Source organism: Vulpes vulpes, chromosome 5 (assembly GCF_048418805.1).
Source record: "Vulpes vulpes isolate BD-2025 chromosome 5, VulVul3, whole genome shotgun sequence".
Taxonomy (NCBI): Eukaryota; Metazoa; Chordata; class Mammalia; order Carnivora; family Canidae; genus Vulpes; species Vulpes vulpes.
This window is the reverse complement of record NC_132784.1, coordinates 48,758,255-48,765,508: the sequence shown is the minus strand read 5'-3', so window position 1 is coordinate 48,765,508 and position 7,254 is coordinate 48,758,255.

Genomic DNA, 7,254 nt, shown 5'->3' with positions numbered 1-7,254 from the left:
AAAATACATAAATAAAGAAAAAATAAGTGATGTTCTTGACCTTCATCAAATCATTCAATGTTTTGCATTTAATGAAAATTTCTGAGAATGTCCTATTTCATACTTTACTAGTTTTGCATTATGGTACCCCTCTGGGGCATTTCAAAGAACATATTCTCTTCTAAGGTTTTGTCCTTTTTATTCACTAACTTTAAAAGACTGATTTCATATAATGAAACTCATCCAAGACTTGAAAACCCTTAAAGAAGACTCTCTATGTATGCATTGTATGCTTCTTTGAAGCTAAATTTTGCCTTTGAAGATGTTTGCATCTTTGAACGTAGACCTTGCTAATATATTTGTAATCAAAAGAGATTCAAAGTGTTGGGTGTCTTTCATCATGGGAGACTTTCCACTAAGAATTACTTTATTGAGACTATATACTAAATTTATGGTTTAAACTTTTCATTAGTCGCCTGGATTCCTTTTTAAAAAAGTATTCCCCCCGACATGCCATGGAGAATGCAAATTTATATATTGCCTTTTTTTCCCTCTGCCAAATATCAATCCATCACTCATTTTTAAATTAACTTGTTAGAAGATATTAACTAGGGGCTCTCAGTGTCAGGGTTTTAGCTGAAAATAAAGAAGACAGGTATAAGGAGTAGTTGCAGATGACAAAGGTGAAGAAACAGAAAATTGCAAAACAGTGCATAAGGTTTACTCCACTCGGGTATGCACAGGATGCTACACAATAGAAAAGAGTTGAACATTCTCTGTGGACCTCTTAAGTTTCTTCACATCTTGCAAAGACTGCCTCTGTTTTCTTCTTCTTTTTTTTTATTTTTTATTTTTATTTATGATAGTCACAGAGAGAGAGAGAGAGAGAGAGAGAGAGAGAGAGAGAGAGAGGCAGAGACATAGGCAGAGGGAGAAGCAGGCTCCATGCACCGGGAGCCCAGCGTGGGATTCGATCCCCGGTCTCCAGGATCGCGCCCTGGGCCAAAGGCAGGCGCCAAACCGCTGCGCCACCCAGGGATCCCTGCCTCTGTTTTCGATCACCTTTTCAAGGCTACTTGCAAAGCAAACATCCTTGTAAATTAGAAACTGTCTCCTTCTGGAGTAAAGGGCAGGCTATTTGATATCTAAATATAAAAATACTAGGTTAAAAGTCAGGCATGCTTACTACTGAGTATGTAAGATCTGGGTTCTCTGAACTCAGGGATCTTGTCCCGTAACCCAGCTCACTGTGTGTCCAGGTGTCTTCCAGGCCTACTTGTTTCATTTTATTAGAAGTGATCTTCTATGGCTGTGGCTATCATATTGCCTTTCATCTCTGACCCTGGGATCTCATGTCTTCTGCCAGCATCAGGGGACCTCAGGCAGACTAACATGTTATCCTGCAAGTAGGGCAACACATATCTGACCCTTCACAGCTTTTGACAACAGAGCATAGATCCTTAAATTCTGCTCTTCTTGAATCTGGAAGTCAATAATGCCTGCTGAATCCCATCTGCTGTTGTTAAATTTGTATTATATACTTTTGATATAGAAATAAATTGAGTATGCACAAATTTCTTTCTTTTTTGTCACCTGAAATTCATAGCTTAAACATTTACAAAGGGAATATGGTTAAACATTGAGTTTTAATCCTTAATTTGTGTTTAAAACACAACTAGTTTAAAATCTTTTTTAAAGCATTTTTTTTTAAATCAAATTAGGATGCATGTAATAAAATGTTAAGGCATTGAAAATGGCAGCAGTTACATTGATATTTCATTCTCATTTTGGCTAATACCTGAGTTATTCTTCAATAATACTTTTTTCACATTGCTTTTAATTTTGGTAGAAATATTAATCAGACTATCTTTCTGGAATTTATAGCATCAGCATAATTATTCAAGACCCTAAGCTAATTCATTTGCATATTGCCATCCTGAAGGAATAAATTACCTATTGTTCCTTAGAAATTGTTTCTTATGCCAAATATAGAATAATTTCTTAATTCCTGGCCTTTCTGTTACTTGCCTGGTCAGCTTTCTCTTTTCAGTAAAGTAAATCTATTATTATTCCAATAAATACCAGCTGTTCCCTTCCCCCTGCTTTTTTTTTTTTTTTTTAAGTTGACCACATTGATTTTAAATGGTTTTTAACCAAAGATTCTTAAGTGACACATTGGGAATTTCTCAAAGTTCTGTTTGTGTTATCTTACTCTGATAAATTATAAAAAGAATAAATTAGAAACTGAACATGAATTTCAATTATGATAGGAAAGATATAGTTAAAGCCCAGGACTAATTATTTAGAAGCTAATAACAAATTGTTTTGCTCTCAGTGTTTTTAAACTTCATCCCCCTAGGGTAGACAACACTTTTGAGCCCAATTAGTGTCATGTTTCTAAAATGAGGAATTTAGGAGTAAATAAGTCAATGAGAATTTACATACCTGTTTCTATTGTAAAACTACTTGGAGACTAACAGCAAGATTCAGCAGGTGCTTCTGAAAATAGAATTGGAGTCGAGGAGGGGGGATGAATGGAACTAAAGTGACAGTCACTGCTATAACACCCTGCTTGTTTGTATGAGACTGATACCCAACTACATTATGTATCTTTTCCACTTTAAATAGTCACCAAAACCTTGATCCTGAAGATGCTGTTAGTATTTTATCAAGTACTTAAAGGATAAGACCTAAAACTAGAATGGAGGGGAAAAAATGTTTGGGCATTTGGTACCACTGTTTTCTTCTTTGTTCTTTTATATATATATATATAATAAGACACTTTTTCTTTATAAAATCTTGGGATTAAAAATGTTCAATTTGGAATGCCTGGGTGGCTTAGCGGTGAGCATTATCCTTTGGCTTGGGGTATGATCCCAGGGTCCTGGGATCAAGTCCCAAATTGGACTCCCTGCAGGGAGCCTGCTTCTCACTCTGCCTGTGTCTCTGCCTCTCTCTCTCTGGGTCTCTCATGAATAAATAAATAAAATCTTAATACAATACAATACAATACAAATGTTTAATTCAAATCAATATATAGATTGGTTTGGAAAAAAATATATACCCACCTGCATATATTTCTCCCCCAATGATAATGTCTTCAGCCAAAGCAGAGATAAATGGCAAACCTAAGACATACACCCTATATCTTCACATGTCCTGTGGGAGAGCTCTTAAACCTAATTTATTATACCTAGAACTCTCCAAAGGCTCTGGGGACTGTGTGGTGGCACGTGGTTGTATTTGTATAGATACATAACTGTTCCAGAAACTGTATGAAATTCCTAAAGTCCAATATATTCTAGTATAATGTTATCATCCTAATTCCAGTTATTTTCTAATGTGAACTGTCACGTAAATAACCAAAGTTCTTCTCAAGTCCATTATAATGAACCCTAATTAAATACTGAATGATAGATTTTTAAAAGAGTCTTTTTGTTATTTACAGGCAGTGATATTTTACTCAGATGTTTTTGCAAAAATACTCCCGCAAAGGTGTTTCTTCAAGGAAATTTATGGAAAGGATACTGGTAAATCCAGAGCCCGTTTAGATCATATAAATAAACTGGATAAGAATCTCTAGAACTAATGGGCAAAACTTGTTTCAAACAGAATGAAAATTAATAATATGGGGCTGAATGAGCTGAAGCGTAGGATAGAATATTTGCAGCTTCTTGTTTGAAATATTGCTGAAGGTGTTGTTTTTCCAAATTTAAGAATTCTTCTCTTAAGCTATGTCTGACTCACAACAATTTAGTAAGTATACCCATGTAAACAAAGAGGAAACATTTACTTTTTCTCCCTACCTGATCTCTCCACAATTCAGCAAATCTTGAGTATTCTTTTTTTTTCCTTTTGAAAAATAGTTATTTACATAGATTCAATGAGAATCTATTCTCCATATAACAGGACACAATTGGAAACTAGTTATACTTCTAAGGCTTTGACTGGAATATTATATTTGAGAGGCATGCCTAAACTCAGATATAACCAGGCAGTTTTAAAGAACTAAGTTTGACTTTATGGAGTCAATAAAGTCTGTTGGAAAAAATAGACCTGGTACATTGCTTACAAAATTCCAGCAAAATAGTCTTTAAAAAAAAAGTTATCTGGTCAATCACTGCTCTTGGGGCACTTGCATAAACAGGCCAAAATTAATGCAAACCAAATTAGTTTTACTGTGATTATCTTTTTTTTAAAGATTTTATTTATTCATGAGAGACACACAGAGAGAGGCAGAGACATAGGCAGAGGGAGAAGCAGGCTCCATGCAGGAAGCCTTATGTAGGACTTTATCCCTGGAGTCCAGGGTCACACCCTGAGCCAAAGGGAGATGCTCAGCCGCTAAGCCACTCAGGCATCCCGACCGTGATTATCTTTGGGAAAAAAATGAGGCTAACCGTAGAAAGAAATACAGAGACTAGATTCAAATCCTGTTAATTGTCTTTGAGGTTTTGTAATATACCTGTATACTGAACTTGATCTTGAATTCTTCCAGTTTCCTCAAGTATTCAGCTCCAATCTCCAAACTGTTTCCAATTTTCTCCCACTCTTCTGATCTGAAATCTAAAAACAAAGACGACCCTTAAACCTTAAAAGGGAGGATACCAGCTTTCCTCTCTACCCACATAGCATCCAAATTTCATGGACTAGAAACTCAGACGTGGAATTTACAGTGAAAGAAGGTTTTGCCTGACGTCTGGTCCCATGCAGACCCAGGAGACCTTCACTTCAAATTGACAAGGAAGAGAAATAGCTGACATCCATGTAGACCACTTCCTCCAAGACATGGAATCAAGACTCCATAATTTAAACCTCAAAACATTTGTTATTTTATGTCTTGTCTTTCTTTACACAGGCATTTCCCTGAAAGATACCACCATCGTCTGTATGTCAAGGCCATTGTTAAGGTGTGGGTGTGGGGTGTGTGTGGGGGGCAAACTTTTATACTGCAGGATTTTTCGTCAAAAATGCTAATCTGTCCATGATGCTAGAGACCCCCTGTTCCATTTCACTGTCTCTGTTAATAACTCCAAACCTGGGGAGATTTGTACCCAGGCTCTGTACAAAGAAAAGAACATAGGCAAGGGTAACTAGAGCAAAGCTAGAGAACCTTGACTTTTACTGACCTCCATGGTTGTCACCTTTTCAGTGCCTAGTCAAAGACTCAAAACAGGAATTACCAGGAGGCATTTATGATTCAAAATTAGTTTCCTTTGGTAGATCACTGCTCCTCTGGCTGGGAATAAATGTGAAGGAGGCTATGATAAGAAACCTCTCCTTAACTTTTGAAAGCATTGTGGAATTTGCTAATAAAACAACAGCTGTTCAACAAAAATCCTTAGGCTCTCTGGCCAAAATTGTTCTTGATAATAAAACAGCTTTTAATTATCTTGTAGCTGAGCAAGAAGCTGTCTGTGGCATAGCCAGCACAACCTGCTGCACCTGGATTAACACTTGTGAGGAAGTTGAAACTCAGTTCCATAAGATCACTGAGCAAGCCATTTGGACGAAAAGGGTGACTCCTTTGATGTTTTTTTTATATTATTATTTATTTATTTTTCCTAAAGTTTTTATTTATTTATTTTTGAGAGATGTGTCTCTCAAAGAGAGGCAGAGACACAGGCAGAAGGAGAACCAGGTTCCCTGCTGGGAGCCTGATGTGGGACCCGATCCCAGGACCCCAGGATCACAACCTGATCCAAAGGCAGATGCTCAATCACTGAGTCACCCAGGTGCCCCTTAACTTATTTAATTTTGACTAGTTTAGGCCTTGGGACCAGGGTTCCAAAGTATACTCCAAACACTAAGAATTATTCTGCTTATAATCATATTAGTCTCTCTGGCATGCCTCATTCTCTTAAAAGCTTTCAATGCACATTTGCAGCCTCTAAATACCAAGCAAATGATCTCCCTAAGATTGAAATGTCATAAAAGGAGGGAAGAGAATGACCAATTTAGAATTGTGAACCTAAAGCTGTGGCCCATGAATATCACAGAGGTTAAGAAAAAATCATTACAACGGTGAATACCATGCAGAGGATCAACAAAAACTGTGAGATCTCCAGAGAGGTAGCTGCTAATGTCTTACATTTGGATCATATCTCTCAGTTAAGCCAAGAGTCTGATCGAAGGGCAGAAACCCTTTAAAAAAAGGAAGAAAAAAAAAAAAAAGAACAGGCCTAAAATGGAGTCAGTTGGGCTAAGCCCCACATCAGCAAACCAAGACTTGCAAACCAAGACCTAACCTAATTGTAGTTTCAACCTCTCCCAGGAATGTAATCTTAAAATATAAATCTGGAAATTCCTGGTCAGCACCAATAAGGTAATCCACCCAACAGACCCCTGCCAAGCCCCAAAGAAAGAGGAGGGAATCTGATCTTTCCTTTCCCTGCCCCATTATGCCTATAAAGCTCTTTCATTTTGTTCAACTCTTCAGAGCTCCTTTCTACTTGCCCATGGGATGCTGCCCAACTCATGAATCATTGAAGAAAGCCAATTTGATCTTTAAATTTACTCAGTTGACTTTTGTTTTAAAGCAATATCCTCTATTATTTATTTTGAAGCTGCTTTTTGTTGCCTTTGTAAAGGAACCGTCTAAAGGCTAAGGTTTGGTAGGGTAGTCTCAAAACAGAAAATGAGATCAGATTCTTTCCAGGCAGGCAGCTCTCTTAATAAATATTAAATTGCTTTTGGGTACAAGCCCTGTTGCTTTTTGTTCATGAAAAAGAGTGTCCTCTGGTGGGATCCCGTTTTTCTGGCTGTGTCTTTCTCTTCTTCTAGGTCTTTGTTTCAATACACCCTGTGAATTAGACCCCCTCACTGTTATGCTCTATCAGAGCATTGTACTTACAATTATTAATTCTTTTAATAATCATAAATTGATGCTCCCACTTCCACACCCCCGCCAACACACACGCTTTGAAATGTAAGCCCTAGGGACACCTGAGTGGCTCAGCGGTTGAGGGTCTGCCTCTGGCTCAGGGCATGATCCTGGAGTCCTGGGATCAAGTCCCACTCCTCCTGCATGGAGCCTGCTTCTCCCTCTGCCTGTGTCTCTGCCTCTTGTGTCTCTCATGAATGAATAAATAAATAATATCTTTAAAAAAAAAGAAATGTAAGCCCTAGGAGAAGAGAAACCACCTCTCTTCTGTCCTTCATTCTCCCTAGGCCTCAGGGAGGTGCCTGGAAACCTGTTAGGTGTTCAATACATATTTACTCAACACTTAAATGAATGAAATACTTTCAGAATATTTTTCTATTTTAACACCAATT